Consider the following 18,932-nt stretch of genomic DNA (forward strand, 5'->3'; position numbering starts at 1 on the left):
AAGGTTCTCAAATCCCCTTACAAACATTAATAAAATCTCCCAACTTCTCCTGCACGGCTGGTAAGTATCCATTTTATATATGGGTAATACGAAACACAAAGGACTTGTCTAAATGAATACTTAGTTTGTGGCAAGCTGGAGTGCACAATCCCATGATCCATGTGGACCGTGCTGCTGTGCCCTAATGGTTCTGTAGTGTACTTTGATCTACTCCTGCTTTGAAATAGGACTATATTAAATCACACTAGGAAATGTTTTGTGTGTAGCAACAGAGTCCACAGGGGCAGTTAGTAGCAGTAGTAAGGTAAATGTATATCCCAGTTTGCTGCAAACTAAATGTATGTATAGACAAGCTCAGAGAAAGTTAAGTGAGTTGCCAAAGGTCATACCATGACTCAGAAGCAGAGTTCTGCAGAAAACACGGGACTCCTGACTTCCATGCCCCTGCCTTGTCCACTGAACTCCAGTGTATAGAATAAAGTGACAAAGAGTCCTGTGGCACTTTATAGACTAACAGATGTATTGGAGCATAAGCTTTCATGGGTGAATACCCACTTCATCATATTCACCCACGAAAGCTCATGCTCCAATATGTCTGTTAGCCTATAAGGTGCCACAGGACTCTTTGTCGCTTTTTACAGACTCAGACTAACACAGCTACCCCTCTGATACTTGACACAGTGTATCGAATGTGTTTCTATTGCTGTAATGGATTTCCAGAGAATTTGTCATTATACAATATTATTATATATCAACTTCTGTCTTACACTTCCACTCTCTAGTAGAATGCCATTGCTAGAGGCTGGATAATAAGGAACTTTAAAAAACAAAAAATCTAAATTTGAGTTTTCTTAAACAACATGTTAAACTATTTGAAAACATTTTAAAAAGCATTAGTCAATTAATCTTTAATAAGCCAGGGGAATGCTGAGGGAGGGTACAGGAGAAGAAAAAGAGATGGAACATTTGTCTAGCCCTGTCACACCACAGGCTTGGGAGGCAAGAAGAAGCAGGGAAACCAAAGAGATTAAGAGATTTTGAAAATGAAAGATGTTTTTCCCTGGCTGATACAGTGTTAAGCCATTTTATGGTATTGGGGGTGGATATTTGAAAAAACGTCCTGGTCCAAATGACAACTGAACTTATATTTGAAAATTAAACATTGAGGGGAATAAGCTCTCTTTGACTCAAATTCCCTCCCACAAATATACCAGAGATCATATTTGGTAATGCAAATATAAAATTCCAGAAAATATCCAGCAAATTGACTGGTATTTATTTTTGAAATGTTAAAATTGACTCTAATCTACCTATGCCTTTATAAACTACTTTTCCACTCTACTCTTCTGTTTTTCCTGATATAGGAGATAACTTTACAAAAATTGCAAAATAATGAAATTATTAAACCAATATTTGTCAGTATCTCCATGGTCAGCCCAACAAAGACTCTGAGGCAAGATACTGTGTACACTAGTACGCAAATGCTATACTTCTTTGCTATAGTAAATAGCACAGTTCTACAGAGGTACAAAGGCAGCTTAATGCTGTTAAGGCATCCTTAAATAATCATGAGAAATGCAAATAAGTGGGCCCAAAAATACGTGAGGGCAGAAAACCACAGCTCACCTAATGCTGAGTTTCCAGATTGTTCTGTCATGAAGATGCAATATGCCTTCCCCATTGAACAAGTAGGAGATTCAGCCCTGCCCCTTCCCCAAACCTAAAGATTCCCCTCTAAATCAGCCAGAGGCCAAAAGCATTCACGTGGAGGATCTGTACATCTATATCAGCTTCCAGCCCCTTGCAGCTCTTTCTCATTCACTTGTGTCTAGTCCAGAATCCAATTAGCTCAATTCAAACAGCCAAATAAAACCAGCATAGTACCCCTTGCAGCAGCAGAACATTCTGGCAACTGACAAAGCCTTTGTGTGCTCATGTCATTCTCTGATCCCAGAATCCTATGTGAAGACCACCACATTGTCTTTGATGAGCCCTATCATCTGAACAAGCAATTTTCATACAGCATTTGCCATGCTGCCTGCAGCATGCATCTATCTATCTGCCTGTCTGTCCCTATTATGATACACCTTTTATCCTATTATCTAAACATCACCTTTTTGTCTCACAGTGCCATCTCTGTTAATATTATCTTTGGATTAAAGAGTGGTATGACATGGCAAAACTGAGGACTGGTCTATTCTCTGGCCATAGTCTTGTGTTTTTCTTTTAATAAGTATGCTTCTTTCTTCCTATGCCCTATTGCTTATTAGAGAGAAAAGGTGGATGAGGTAGTATCTTTTACTGGACTAACTTTTGGTGGTGAAAGAGACAAGCTTTTGAGCTACACAAAGCTCTTCTTCAGATCTACTGCTTTATTGGTGCTTGTCTGCTGTTGCACACTCACCATAGCAGCACGTAGGATTCCCTTTCTTACCTTTCGCTTGATGACACAAGATATTCCTTATTGGCTGCTTTGCTGGTAAATTGGTAACCTCACAGTTATTCTCACAGACCAGCTCTGACACCCATTTTTTTTTGTTATTAGGTTATTTCCCCAGTAAAGAATAAGTAATCACACCACATTTACCTGACATTTATTTTATGTTTCTCTATTGCTTCTCTATGTAATAATGACTGAAAGAGGTGACACATAAATTCTTACTGGATCCCAGAAGTACATGTATGGGAAAATGAGTTGTCACCATACCTGTCCCTACCTGTTGCTATTTTTTCTCTTTAATTATACTTAAAGCACCAATCCTGTATGGAAAAACATTCAACATTAGTAGCAGCAATAATAATCATTAATAATTGATGGTAAGAAAGGACAATTAAATGATGTAAGGCCAGACTTACATTGGTGAGCAATTACTTACACAAGTCGTCCCACTGATTTCAGTGAAACTGCTCGCCAGGGTGAACATGGAGCTCACAATTTGTCTTATCATTTGTAGCAAGGTGATTTTAAAATAGAGATATAAACGAAGTCATATATATTATCTTACTTAAAACCAGTTAGGGGAGAAAATGAAGAAAAACAAAGAATTGGTTAAATTAAGTGGCTGTACCCAAGGAGAGAGGTATATTTCAATTTATCAGAATATAGCCAGATGCTGATCCCCTTGCTCACATTGTGTAGAATTTCACTCCATGAATGATTCCCATTGAGGTCACTCATTGAATAAATTACTACTTGATATTAGTAAGAGTATCAGAATGTGGCCCTCAATGAGCTATACACACTTCAGAGAAGTCATCTCCTTTGGGCCAGCCATATGCAACAAGTTGCTGGGTCTGGCTTTAAGACATTGACAATTCTTTGTTTTGAAAAAAGTAGTTATTCAATAGATACTATGGATCTGTCCATTTGGAAGCTTGTGTACAGTAGAGTTAATATCCAGAGAAACAAATATTCCTATTTAAACTATGGGTCTTTCGTCAACTTGAAGCCCACCTGATTTCCATGGAAATTCAGGGCACTCAACACCTCCCAGGATTTAGTCCTAACCCTTTCAAATCTGGCTGAAGCTAGACATGACTACCCATTGTAAAATATCAAAATGCTTCTTAAAATATTTTTATGTTGTTTATTATTCTTTGTTCTCATTCTTATTATAATTGTTACTTAATAAAACACTGTGCCTTTAATTTTCTGTAGTACTGTTGGAGCATGTAAATAGGGTCCAAAGAGGCAGTTACTATGTAAGATTATTCTAAACAGTTGTGACTGTTTTACAGTGTATTCAATTTTCCCAGAGGCAGAGGAAGATATAAGCCTTGAGGCTTGGAGGTGGGCAACACAAAGGTTCTCCCTGTCTCATAACAAACAGAGGAGCACATGAGTACATGAACACATTGTGATAATCTCACCTTTGCAGTTCACAGCAGTGACTCAGAATATGCCTGTATTTCTCCCGTCCCACTGGACTGGTATACAGTAGATAAGTATTCCACAACTCATTCCACTATATATTTATTTTCCCTGATTCTATCTGTAAACTTAGATGTGTTTTAAAAAAATCACAGGATATTTCTTGTCTCTAAGGCCCATATTTATTTACAAATTCTGCTCCAAATGATTGACAAAATATTCTTTTGTGCACTTTCTTAGCAGTTTGTGCAACCAATTTTAATAACAAAAAATGAGTATTTCAGTTTAGTTACCGAACAGAAACCTATGAGTTAAAATGTGACTGTTTATTTTCTGTAATTTACTAGTAAGTAGTCTACAAAATTAATTTCCTTCACCTTTAATGAGGCTATGTTACGTGCTTCTGTGTACTTTATTGCATGTATTAGTCATAACTTGACTGAGGGGAAATGCAGCATCAAATTTATTGTAATAGCAATTTTTCTTTAAAATATTTTAACACAGATGAATTGGCAAATACCTGGTTCATTTGCTGAAGTCAATCTTTTATGCAATATTGCCCTCTATGGGAGCACAAGATATAACATGGAAAATAAGCATGATCTGATTTTATGTCTTGTTATTTTATTTTGGTTACAGCATTTTGCATCTTAAAATGATTTTATTTTTACCATAAAAGAAGCAAGCTCTCTATCTGGAAAACAAACCTATTATCATTTCATTATTTAATCTATTTCTTTCAAACCTACCTTTGATATTGTAATAAGTCTACATTTCAATATATATAGCATTTTAGCTTCTACACACTAAATTCAGTTTCCATATTCACTGTTCAAGGGTTATTCCTTGTTTATTTAATAATCATTTCAACTACAACTATACATAAAGAAATAATTTATATGACTATTTTTCACATGTCCAGAAGTAGAATAGAAAACTCCAAAATCTAACCATCTAATATTAGATATAATCCAATGAATGTAACTGACAATGGACATGGAATGAAGCAGCACAAAGCATGTACATTATTTGAGAACTATATGGTTCTGCAGCTTTGGAATGCTCACATTGTTGATGGTTTCATAAATTTTTTCTTTCTTCTTTTAATAATTATTTTAATTGGCTCACCTCTTATTAGGCATCATGGAAGAAGTGGAGTTTTAGGAGGATTGTGCGTGGAATTCTAATTGTCTGGAAGATGGTGATCATTGTGCACTATTACTAATTACACCTCATCTTCTTAAGTTACAGCACCCGATATTACTCTCATGCTTTTATTAAAGTTGAAGTTCTGTAAATAACTCCCACTTAAGGAAAATTTTATAGACAATAATAGCTGGAAATAAAAAAGGTCTATTATATCATCAAGCCTATCCTGCTTAAAGGCCCATTAGGTACCTCTGTTATATTTTTCTTCCTTAACAAAATCCACTAGACTTTAAATTGAAAAGTCATAACTCTAATTTTCTTATCAGATGAAAATTCTCTTAAAGTTTCTTTGACTTTAACATTGCTGGCTCCAGTCTCATCAGACTGTCTCTAAAACTGACACACAGTATAGCTGGGCCACTATAAAAATAAGTCCATCACAGATTTGCAACTTTCTTTCTTTCTTTCTTTCTCATCAGAATGTAACCATTCAGAGGATTCCAAAGTTCCACATGATATCAATGGCTGCCTTTCATGATCACTCGGTGAAGAAATTCTCTGCCCTTTTCCCCATGCAGCATGGTATGCTATGATATTCAAAGGAACTACAGGATATAATTAGTGATTGCTGGCATAACATAAATGCATTTAGGGCTCAGCGTGTTCATTGTACTCACGCAAATAGTTCCATTGGTGTTAACAAAACTACATGTGAGGAAGACAACCAGGATTTAACATATTTAAAAAAATGCAACTGGAATTTCATGTCTCTTTTCCAACCTCAAAATGTAAGGAGCTTTCAGACCCCATTTCGATACCTTTCAAATGTACAAAGTTCATACACCCCCTACTCACTACTATGAAATCAGTTTGTCAAACAGAAGAAAGAGTGGATACCTCTGAGTATCCAGTACATTACCTTAGAGTGATGGTAATTTACAGAGGAGATGAGTACCTAAGAGAACAGAAACTGATTTAAGAAAGCTTAGTGTAACATTAAGATTTCCCATGCTGGTTGGAGCATTAGCAGGAGTAGCTGCTATGAGAAGCCTTTCCCTATAGGACTACAGCAGACAGAAAACAAATGATATTGGGATTCTTAAGATAAAAGACATTTGCTAACAGATGAAACAAAATACCCTCTACGACAGGATCAGTTTATACAACTGTGTTATAATGATGCTAGAATACCAGTTTGCAAGTGATTTAGCAGTGGATTTTTCATCCCTTTAAATTAGAGTATAAAAAAAACCTAAAAGAAAATCATCATTAAAGTGTAGTGGAAGTTTGATATCTGGATTACAAAGAAAGAACAAAGAAAAGAAAAAGGAAAGATAAATGCTTTTTGTAGTTTCACCTTTGAAAATGCCTTTTGTAGTTTCATCTTTTATTTCAGAAGTGTCTTACAGTATTTTAAGATTCTCCTCTGTGGACATGTTATAGGAGACTCCCACTGGAGTCTAATTAAGGCATTTATGAATCCTTCCACACATTCGAATAACTCAGAAAAGAAAGAAAGAAAGAAAGAAAGAAAGAAAGAAAGAAAGAAAAAGATTCACTTAAGCTCTTAAACCAAGAATGTAAACCTTAGAACTTTAATTTTAACAAGCAAGGGGAAAATCCACAGTTTATTTGTATACCATTGCGTGGTTTACCAGATGATGTGATGATGGGTTTGCCAGTAGCTGCTTTTGATTCCTATTTATTAGAATCCATATGCCTTTAGGCAACTTGTGAGCCCAAGTACAATTTGACTATTTGTTCTCTTGCATGAGCTTTTAACTATTGGATCTTCAAAGGATTTATTTGAAGCATTGACATGCTGATTTACCCATTAGTAAAATAATGTACAACAGTGATATAGGCAACCTCTCTTTCTTTACTAGAAGCCTATCCTGGCTGACATATGGAATTTAACTAACACGAATTGACATATCAATTGAATTGTTATACTATGCTAATTTTTCTCACATTCCTAAGTATTATGATCCTAGCAGAGAAAGAATGACTTAACTCTCTTCTCTTCCTAACAAAATTCCTTATCTTATTCTCTAATTACTCCTTTTAAAAAATGTTTTTTACATTAGTCCATGACAACTCAATTATAGGTCTTTCCCTAAAGCACTTCATGGTAGTGTCCCACATTTTTGTTCTTTTTAAAAAAATAGTCCAGATAAAGCTTGAGTTCTGAACTATGTGACATCCGGCTATGTGAGAAAAGACTGTGGAGCAGTGCAAGGATACTGGACAAAAATGAAGGATATTAAAGTCTGGTCCTTTTATGAAAATTCACTGTGTAAAAACAGCCTTATGGGTGTTTCTATTCTTTCTAAGTGCTTTCTGTATCACTTATGATCAAGTCGCAAGTGGAAAGGTGTTTTTCTCTGTCTGCTAGCTTACAACTCATCCTGCTCTCTGTTAAGTCATCTTTACATTGACCTTTGTAATACAGGTTCTGCAGGTCATATTAGACCCTCAGTGACACCTATGGAACCTCATTATCTCCAAATTCTGCTTTGAGTCTTCGGCTTAGCATATGTGCCATGTACCTCAGGTGGTACGTGACAGGATTCATCAGTTTCCTTCAAAGGGTTTCTGAAGCTGTAACTCCCTGGAAGTTAGTATATAACTCAGATGACAATGTCTAAAATGGAATAGAATCCAGCTCACCCCGTCTTTCTTGTATTGGATCTGCAGGCTAAAAGGAAAAAAGTCTTTAAAAAAACCAACATATTTAGTCACTAAAGTCAGTCATTATATCAGTTTGAATACACACAGAGAACAGGTTGGGTGGGGGGGGAAGGGGAAATGCTCTTTACAAAAGCTCCAGGGCACCTGCTTCTGGTGGGATGGTGCTGATTCAACTTTAGTATTGGAGAACACATGAATAGCCTGCTTCTCTACTTCATTACACCAGTTTGATGCTAATATAAGTGCTCTGACTTTCACATCAGGAAGAAATGTGGAACACAACTCTTCAAATATCTATAGGGAGAAAAAATGGAGCTGCTGGAGGCTGCTTCTAGATCAGCAAGTCCCATTTACAGAGTTTCATACTGAAGCAAGTTAGAAAAACTAAATAAACAACCACCTTTTTCAAGCATATAGGTTATTTGTTGCCTTCCCTTTATTTTTTATTTCAAATATTGTGCTTGTGCAAAAATGTATTCGTTCAGTGTTTAGCTTCTATGCTGCTGGATAGTTTGGTAAGGTCATATTCATCCTATGTTTGTGACATAACTATAGGTCAGCAGGGAAATGAATTTAAAAAATCACAGATCAGGTCACAGGAACACATACAAAAAGTAAAGGACGGAAGCAAACATTCTTTAACACCCAAATATCTCCAAGAATTAGAAAATGTGATAAAAATGAGAGAGATAAATAGGTTTATGCTTTAAAAAGTTTTTCACATTATGAAAATTCTTTGCAGGTTCCAATTCTGCTCCCAATTAAGTCAATGGGAGTCTGCTCATGAAAGCAGAATCTGAATCTCTGACGGATATTTGTATGGGGTAAAACTGGGAACAGGATAGGGTCCAACAGGCTTTATTTATTTATTTAAGAATGTACAATGACATTTATCTTGGATAAGAAGTGCTGTTATCTTTTCTACAGCATTTAATGTCAAAATGACTTGGTTGTACAGTAATCAGTGACGTAGATTAGGTTTTGGATTAAGAGCCAATAGTTCATCTATTTTTCTCTTCGATGGTTAGTGTTTTAATGATTGGATTTAGAAGACAAGAGGTTATACTTTTTCAGTTAAGTAAGCATTTAAGGCAAAATATATTGATGGGATTAGAGCAATGTGGGACAGTTCTAATGTTAAATGTTAATTAATATTGGTATAACATAATTCAATATTGGTTTATATCAACACTCTCTCTGAAAGTAACATAGCCTTTACAGTAACAAAGTCATGCCTGGACATGAACGTTACTTTACAAGGGAGGAAAAGATAACGGCTATTACAGAACAAAGGTTTCCAGTTAGCCTTTTCCACCTGTAACAAAAGAGTGGGAGTTGTATACAAGGTAGACAGTGGAATAACAGAAGAAGCGTGACTGAAGAAGGTCTGCAGGGAGGAATTCTAGGGAATATTTTTTGCCTCCCCCCAACCCCAAGGACATTGTAACAATTTTTTTATTTCAAATCATTGCTTCATACTTAAGTGGAGTACACCTCTACCCTGATATAACACAACCTGATGTAACACAAATTCAGATATAATGTGGTAAAGCAGTGCTACAGGGGGGTGGGGCTGCGCACTCCTGTGGATCGAAGCAAGTTCGATACAATGCAGTTTCACTTATAACACGGTAAGATTTTTTGGCTCCCGAGGGCAGCATTATATAGAGGTAGAGGTGTACAGGAAGTATCTTCCCCATACATCAACTGCGAAATAACGAATAACCCATGACAATGCAGGCACTTCTAGTAAAAGGTATGAGGAGCATTGTGAGGCATGTGCCTTGGGTGTGTTGTGAGGCATGAAGCTGATATCCAAGTATGTGTGTGTGTGTGTATATATATATATAGCTTTACCCTTCTGAGCTTACATAACTGCTAAACACTTTGGTTTAGAGTCAAAGTGTTGGATTTTTTAAAAATAAACTTATCAAGACACTAGAAAGAAAGTCCTTACATTTAGTGAATTATGTATTTGAATGCTGTAAAAATCCTGCTATCATTTTATGTTAGCCTAATATACATAAAAACACTATGGATCTGGAGGACCCTGTTGAAGACTTAGGGGCAAATCTTAGAATCACAGAATCATAGAATCTTCTGCTGGTGTAAGTTGCCATCGCTCCATTGAAGTCAAAGTGGCTATGATGATTTATACCAGCTAAGGAACTGCTCTTAAATCCTTTGTGCACATTCAGTGAAATAAGCTTAATCAACCAATGCTCAATTGGCTTGCTGTAGGGAAGCTCACATGATGCCTCCACAACTCAAGAAGAAGCAGGTCTTTGAGAGATGGCCGTTTCTTGTTTTAAAACTCACGAAACCAATGTTAACAGTCATTCTGTGGCTAAAAAGTGGGAAGGTACTTTTAGTTGAAACAACCATTTCTATTTACTAGGACTTATTTTGGAGAGGTTCCCCTTAGAGCTGTAGGACATTTTTGTTATCTGTAAAGTTTGCTTTGAATGGAAAAAAATAAGAATCATTTTTGAAATATTCTCAGAGCATTGCAATAGGTGGATGAGGAAAACAGCGGATAGCACAAAAAATACATAACAATGGCAAAACATTCCTTTTATACTCCTGAAAGGTTTGTGATAGAATTACTCAAAATAGAGAGGAAAGTGATTAGGATGTTTGCCTGGGCCTTGGGAGACCGGGGTTCAAAATGCCTTGCACTGCCATGGACAGACTATGTGATCTAGGGCAAGGCACTTATTCTCTGTGCCTCAGGTTCCAGCTGTAAAATGGAGATAAGTGCACTCCTTTACCTCACAACAGTGTTGTGAGGATGAATACATTAAAGAATGTGAGGCATCACTAGAGTGATATGGGCCATACGAGTACCTTGGGCCACGTCCAGACTAGGAATTAAAATCGATTTTAGATACGCAACTTCAGCTACAAGAATAACGTAGCTGAAGTCGAATTTCTAAAATCGAGGTACTCACCAGTCTGGACGGCGCCGCATCGATGTCCGCGGCTCTCCGTGTCGATTCCGGAACTCCGTTCGGATTAATGGAGTTCCGGAATCGATGTAAGCGCGCTCGGGGATCGATACACCGCGTCCAGACTAGACGCTATATATATCGATCCCCGAGCAATCGATTTTAACCCGCCGATGCCGCGGGTTAGTCTGGACGAGGGCTAAGAAAGCATAGATAAGTATGGATCTCAGATACTGGTTTTACCTAGGTAGCAAAATAAGAGGCATGATTTTCAAAAATGCTGAATCTTCAGCAGTTCTCATCATTTTCACTTTAGGCACCCATTTCTGAAAATCCTGGACTTGGTATTTTGTTGATTTCAGATCACGTAAGCTGAGTAATAGTGGGATTGGTAGAAGGCAATGGGATTTAGATGAGTCAAACATTTTCTTACTTGTTTCCAGAATTTATAAACTGTAGGTTTTTTTCAAGAACAAATTTTACAGAGCAAACAAAAGATTTACACATGCTAAGAACTGGGGGGAGAAATGAGAGGCTCTCTGAAAAGTGTAAGAGAGAAATCAAGATTGTTCTCATGATTTCATCTATAATTTTCCTGCCAACATAAATGGCAGAAAGATCCATAAGGGATTAAGTACAAATACATGGACAAATATAATGGTGATATTAACTAATATTTTATTTCCAAGGGTAATTTAATTTAAAAAAATATGTCATTAGATAATAAGTCCATACTATATGGAAGGGATAGAAGATTACCTGTTGGGTGGTATAAATAAATGTTGTAGCTGTTTTATTATTAGAGTTAAAAATTTCCTCTGTTTCTCCTTTGCTGTTTTTGGGGTTTTTTCACCTTATTTTTTTACGGAATTATTTTTCTCACTGGACTCTCTTCTGTTCCTTATTTTTCAGAAAGTGTCTCTGAAATAGAACAGGAAACCAACAATGTTCTAAACTGAATGGCCCTTTCAAACTGACTCATAGTTGGGGTAGCATGTAGACAAAAAGAGTCTGCTTATCCCCTCTACTCAAAATAGATAGGAGTTGGAATTTGATATGTGGGAATTTGTTTATCCCTTACCCAAAAGTGGGTAAGCTCTTTTTTGTTTCACATAGAGCAACTTTGCCTGTGTTTCAAGCATTAAAAGAAGATATGACAGACTATTTTATAACCTTTTTGATATAATTCCACTTGGGTAAGGCCAGCCATTTGAGCTGAGCTAATGGGTCTATCCCACTAACGTTAATCTTGCAGCAATCTCTGAAACTCCAGACAGTAGTATGAACAGACTAGCATTGAAACATTATCCTAAACAGCAGGAGAGAGCTGAAATGAGTATTGATTTGTGGATATTTGTGTCAGTGGGTGGACTCTGTCTAGAAGCTATAGTAAGATATTGTGTATTCCACTCAAGATGGTCTTTAAGGCATTGGATATGGAAGGAGAGTTTTGAGGTGGTACAAATTAATAGCCATGCTGCTTCATGTTGGATTCTTCCATTATGACATGCCATTAGGCTAAGGAATAAAGCTCTGGGAATGGCTGAATGTATTGACTTTATCATCTAAATTAAAATAAATTTTTGAGGACGAGCTTAACCACTTAGCTGCTGGCCCTCCAAAGGAGCATCTGTGCTATGCCATTTTTTGATGTGCTATTAAAGTCAAAGGAATAGCATGATGTGCCTGTTACATCTGGCTGCAGCAGAGGATCATTCTGCCAGATGTATGTTACTTTCCTTTTTCCACAGTGGTGAAGTTAAGTAGCCCAGTCCAAAGTTATGTGGCCTTGGTATTATATCACTGTGAGTGTAGATGGGAGTGAAGTGTGTGAATGGGGCACATGGAGGATGATGGTTGAGACTGATCTTTTCATGAAGTGCCTGGGTTATTTATGATAGGAGGCAGTTATTCTAGATTGCCTAGGGTTATCTAGTATCAGAGGGGTAGCCGTGTTAGTCTGGATCCGTAAAAGCAGCAAAGAATCCTGTGGAACCTTATAGACTAACAGATGTTTTGGAGCATGAGTTTTCATGGGTGAATACCCACTTTGTCGGATGCATGTAGTGGAAATTTCCAGGGGCAGGTGTATATATATGCAAGGAAGCTAGAGATAATGAGGTTAGTTCAATCAGGGAGGATGAGGCCCTGTTCTAGCAGCTGAGGTGTGAAAACCAAGGGAGGAGAAACTGGTTTTGTAGTTGGCAAGCCATTCACAGTCTTTGTTTAATCCTGAGCTGATGGTGTCAAATTTGCAGATGAACTGAAGCTCATCAGTTTCTCTTTGAAGTCTGGTCCTGAAGTTTTTTTGCTGCAGGGTGGCCACCTTAAGATCTGCTATAGTGTGGCCAGAGAGGTTGAAGTGTTTTCCTACAGGTTTTTGTATATTGCCATTCCTAATATCTGATTTGTGTCCATTTATCCTTTTCAGTAGAGAGGAAAAGAGCATCCATTTAAACTAGGGTTATCTAGTTTAGATGGATGTTCTCTCCTATCAGGTTCGGAAAGGAAATTTTAACTTGAATTTATAAAAATGCTTTGGAGGTTTTGATTTTAATTCTGGTTTTCAAAGGGATGTAAAGGAATTAGGCAGCCAACTTCCACTGAATTTCAATGTGAGTTGGGCATCTGACTCCTTTAGGGCTCTTTGACAACCACAGCCTTAGTCCCTAGGAGGTTGTGGAAGGCATGACATGTTATGAGTATTTATGATCCCCACAGATTCTGTGTAATTCAGGGGTTACAGAAAATGAGCTAGAAATTCCTGGGGTTTTAATTCCAACTCAATCTCTAATTTAGCTGGAGGGGACAGATTAAGTTTCCAAGCAACAGGTTAGAAATACCTACTATTCTTGGAACCTCAAATTCAAATCCTGGTAGACTCAGTTTAGCCCTTCATCATTCCAGGGTACTCAAGGTAAACTGAGTCCTCCATGCAATTTACTGTGTTGGTCTTTTAGATGATACCTTGTATATTGGGGATGTGCCTGCATGGCATGAACATCAGAGATCCTGTTTCATTTTTTTCAGATAAATATAGGTTTGCACATATCTCTTGTTAAAAATTACCCTTCCCTTACTGTGGGCTTGGTTGTCTAAGTGTTTAAGTGATCCATGCATGAATCATTTTGGAATGAACGGATATATGTGTGCCTCAGTCAAACCAGTTAAAATTGGAAACTAGATGTTACATCAAAGAGCTTAAGTTTTCCTATAGTGTAATGTAAGAAAATTGCATAAAAAATCATGATCCTTGGCTATGGTTGTGTGATCAGGGCTAATCTTTAACTGTATGGGACAGAAGGTTCTGATCAATAAGTATGCAGTAGCTAGGTGGGCCATGTTTATGTCACATATGGATGGAAGGATAATGTGTGCCTCTCAGATGAAGTGAAATGGTAAAGTACAGCTGGTTGAACACATCCACACCAACACAACCACGCTATCAATTAAATTATTTGTAATTAAACTGATGCTTGACTTTGACTGTTATCCCTCTGTTTTGTTAATAAAGAGCCTTTTCTCTTCCCAGGGGGTCCTAGCTTTTGGGAGGGAGGGAGCCTGCCGTTTTACACAAGTGTGACTCTCCTGCTATACTTCTCACATTCTGTTTTTTCATCTAATTGAAACATACTCCAGCCAGGAAAATCACTAAACTTTGCACTTTCCCATGATTTTAGTTACAGCTTCAGGTGTAGGTGTCAGAAGCAGTAAGTGAGTATTTCACCCCCACATTTAATATAGCCTGGTTGTAAAGGAGGTGGTCCAACTGCACAATGACAGATTATGCAAATCCTCCAGGAGCATCTAATCAATCACTGTGGTGTGAGACAAATGCAGCTGATCTCTGAATTAGCTTCCATTGGAATGTATTCATCTGTAACATGTCACTCGCTGAATGACATCACAACAGCTTCTAGTCCTTGAAAGTCTTGAGGTTGATTAGCTGAAGGAATTGGCTGTTTCTGCCAATCATAATCATGTAAAGCCGCCTTTATAGTTCTGTAGATATGAGAGAAAGGGAAAGGGAGACTGACTACAGCTAAACAAGAGGCATAGCAGCAGCAGCACCAGAAACAGCAGTAGTAGCAGGAGCAGCTGGTATTCGGGTGATTAAATAGTTCTCATAGCCTTTTTGCTGTTCTCTGACTGCTCCCTGGTGTAATTCCCATGTCCAAGAAGGAAGCTGCATTTTAACGGTGTGCTGAACGGAGGTTTGAATCATTCCAGCTGGCTGCTTGTTTTGAAAAGGACAGTATGTATATAAATAAAATGTGACTGTGCTGGAAGAGTTCAGTTACTAGGGGCTGGAGCAAGAGGAGTCTTCCAGGGATACTGTTCACACTGCTAGTATGAACTGAAAACTCTCTCTAGTTTATCTGAGCCAAGTGAAGAAATTTGAATAGTGGATGTCTCTTTCCCACACACTAGACAAACTCAAGTGAAAAGAAAAAGGAAGAAATTCTTCTACAGGTAAGTTATTGCACATATTGGTTCATGAATCTCTATATCTGTGTCAAATTCATATATATATACATAAAGTATCTATAATTATGTACATATGTACAATATGACTATAGGCACAACATATTTACAGGCAGTGTGTACAGAATAAATATACAGCAAACATGTTTAAACAGTCTTTATCTAAAATTGAAGGAATTAATATTTTTTCATTAAAGTTTCTGAGATGATCTGTGACATGCATGTAAGTGCTCACAAGGTATATGAATGTGTGTCTGTTGAGTGGAGAATAGGTGTCCACTTCAATGCCTGAAGATACAGAACGTGGAATGCTAGATTAGTTATCAGGATATTACGATGAAAAATAATTGACAGTCTTCTTAAAGCTGATCTGCATACTTTGCTTGTATCTGGTATTACACAATATACAAGCTCAGCAAAATTAGCAACAGAAATGGCAATATGACAGTTCTTCAGGAAGATACATCAAAAGTATTTAGTATTTAAAGTATTTATTAGAGTAACTAAGATCTGCAGATTTGTTCTATTCCAGTGGTTTAGTATCCAAATAACATTTGTCTACAACATTTAAAACAGCATGATCATTCACAGTTTGCAAGTTTTAGCAAGCAAGAGAAACCACCAGATATTTCAAGAATAAATGCCTAGTGCTACAGTGTTAGACCATGAAGAGGACAGCACAGCATCTTTATCTTTCAATCAACATAGTGGCTCCAAGCCACTGCTGTTGTTAATAAGCATTCCAAGGAGAATTGTTCATAAAAGTGAACAAGTCTCTTCCTACTGTAAGTCAATGTAACCAAATAAGAGTCACAATCATTTTATTATTTATTTATCTTTATCTTTATTTATTATGTTTAGTAGCTTGCAAAAGTGAACCCTTCATTTGTAACACTTAGTCACATTAATGGGACTACATACAGAGGGTGGGTCTAATAAAGTCTATTTGCAGAGTAAATTAGTACTTGTGAACAACCATAGCAGAATCTGGCCTCATATGTACAATAAGCTATTTTTTCTGTATTTAAAAAAACCCATAGCAGAGAGTAATTTCAGGCCCTTTCTGCAATTAAACTACTCATGGTGTAAGATGTTACTGAGTGTAAGGAAGGATATCAGAATCTGACCCTTTGCAAAGTTTAAATGGTTAGTAATGTTACCATGTGCATTTCTTATCTTGGCTTTGCACATCTGCACTTTCTAACTTGCTTCCTCAAATCCTGTTCTAAAGAAAGCTAATTCTAGAAAAGAAAAGCTAAGACCTAAACAACTCTCACTTAACTCCATGGAGGTTTTTGGCTTACAAATTTCTTCTGAGTCTCACCAGTGAAACAATCTAATTTGCTTGATTTGATTTATTTTTATAGTCTATGCAGAAGCTTTAAAGATTGATATTTTGTGCCACATCTAAGACTTAGCGCCATTTTTTTGATTTGCGATAAATTCCTAATGTTTGATAGCCATCAGAAAACAAATCAGTCACATCTCAATGCCAAGTTGGTACTACCTGGTCATTTTCTGTAAGGCTATAGAGTAGCTCTACTTTATATGGCTAATTTGATTGGAATAAAACAAAGCCAGAGAATTAGATTTAAATATAGATAGGAATGGTTGAGTCACAAACCACTTGCATATAATTAACTCCAATTTGTATCCAAATTAAACATTAACACACACTACAAACTGCCAACTCCTTTTAAGACTTAATAGAACATACTTAGCTATTTTGGTGGTATTTTGGAAATCATGTAATATTGAGCTGTGCTGAGGTTCAGCTATCATTCAGAATGAGTAAAAGACAAAATATGCTAATACTGAAGACCATGTCTTGCAAACCGTGTATTACAGGAATCATCATCTCAGTGTTCCATTATATAGAAAACATGGTCACAGATTGCAAGCCCATGCTAATGAATTTCTAGGAAAGGGCTGATGAGAGGTACTAGCAAACTCTGTCCATCAATTTGAAGTTAGATAAAAGTAAAAAATATGGTTTGAAGAATGTAGAGTCCTTATGCTACCAAAATTGATTCCTTGTTTATTTCGTTTTCTTGATTTTGCGTCTCTGCAAACTTTAAAAGAAAAGTATAGAAGTAATTTCTTAGCCATAAATATGAGATAAAATACAATTCAGAATCTCTTGAGGATGATTTTCTTTCCATCTACTTCTTCTTTATACATGTGATTATAGGGTCTCCCCTTGCAGTGCATATGATGCATTCTCCCTCCTTCTTCTCTCCTAACTTTTGAAAGAGAATTCAGTTTTTTAGACACACTCTGTTTGCTTTCTGAACATGTAAAATGAATCTTCAGAACAAAATAAAAAATCAGCAAAGCATCATTGTGGGTGGGTTAAAGAAAGAGTTAATTCTGCCCAAAGCTAAAGTTTCTTGTAGTCTCTCGGCCCATTTAAGGGACAGGACATTGAACTAAATGGGAGTTTAGATCATTCTGCAGCTCGGAGGATCAGCACTCTCTTTTTAACTCAGTTTTCAATTATTTAAGAGCAGTCAAAGGTGTCCAGTTTAATAGATTTTGGCTGTTGCTTATTTCCAAATCTGGGAGGAAGTTGTGGAACCTCAGACAATAAAGCCAGCATATTAGTGATTGACTAGAAGCCAGAACTGAGAGTCTGTGCTACAGGAAATGATGATGTTTTCTGTGCTGGAATTCATTTAGAATATTAAATAAGAGAATCCTATCCTGTCTGAGATTTCTATAAGGTCTAGAGAATTCTTATATCATAATGTCAAACGTTTTTCTACTAATGAGGTGTTAAAACTTTAATACCACTTTAAGAATCTTTAATACAAATGTCTCATTTTATCCAGTGAAATTCAGCCAGGAAAATGCTACTCATAAAAAGGAAGAGTAAAAGTTTGTTATTGTTTTTAATCAACATTTAAGTTACAGTAGTAGTTGACCTACAAAAATAGGCTGGTTGAAGAAAATGAAAATCATATATGCCAAACCAAACTATTTTCTACCACTACTGTAGATAATAATAATAATTATAATAAATGTATGCCAGATTCCTCTCAAATTAACAATTTATAAAGGAAATGACTACTAAGATGGTGTTTTAAAAGCTATGCTAACAAAGTTATATGCTAATAGCACAATATTGTAGAGTACATGACATTATTTGACCGAACAAGCAAACATGCTGGGACCAAAAGTAAGGCATTGTGATGGGGTGCTTTGTGCAGAGATTGACAAGGAAAGGGTTAAATTCCATTCCCTGCCTTTGGTTACAGGGAGGACCACAGGTGCCTTCTTCAAGTGCAGGGATTTTCAGGGCCAGCTGAGGGGAATGAATTAATTCATCTCAGCACACTATCAGAATGACGTGCTGTAGGGAGCCAGGAGCCAAGCTTGACAGCAGGAGTCAGGGAGGATGGGTTTATTTTCAGAAATAGGGTTAGAAATGAGAGGGGAATCTGGAGATGTTCCTTTTTTCTTTTTGGAACTTGGCTGAAGTGAGCCACAGTTTAGAACTTTGCACTTAACTTGGCTGAGGGAAGCCCTGCTGATTGCTTTCCCTTTAATTGGCCAAGACATTCTTTATGTTTACTTCTCAGTGTCACCATGAAGTGCACCAAAGGGGCATTTTATATCCACAAACCCAGGCAGGCTTCTTTCCTTCTCTGACCCTATCATGGGATTAAAAGAAGAGTTTCTCTGTAATTTAATCATTCTGAGTATCTAAGAATGTTCCAGGCATCATAAAAATGGCTTTTATTCTCACTCTTCCTCAGTCATCTTTCGCTACATTTTACCCCAACATA

At 36.9% G+C, this 18,932-nt stretch overlaps 1 protein-coding gene across 8 annotated transcripts in view; it reads left to right on the forward strand.

Annotated features, from left to right (window-relative positions):
* Positions 1 to 14,570: 14,570 nt before the first annotated feature.
* The window catches only part of LOC115652604 (bifunctional heparan sulfate N-deacetylase/N-sulfotransferase 4), a 181,870-nt gene continuing 177,508 nt past the window's right edge, over positions 14,571 to 18,932 (forward strand). For all 8 annotated transcript variants that reach the window (XM_030564875.1, XM_030564874.1, XM_030564869.1 and 5 more), the window contains exon 1: positions 14,571 to 15,132. The gene's annotated coding sequence lies outside the window, so the exon portion shown is untranslated. The remainder of the gene's footprint in view (positions 15,133 to 18,932) is intronic.

The sequence above is a fragment of the Gopherus evgoodei genome, chromosome 5 (assembly GCF_007399415.2).
Source record: "Gopherus evgoodei ecotype Sinaloan lineage chromosome 5, rGopEvg1_v1.p, whole genome shotgun sequence".
NCBI lineage: Eukaryota > Metazoa > Chordata > Testudines > Testudinidae > Gopherus > Gopherus evgoodei.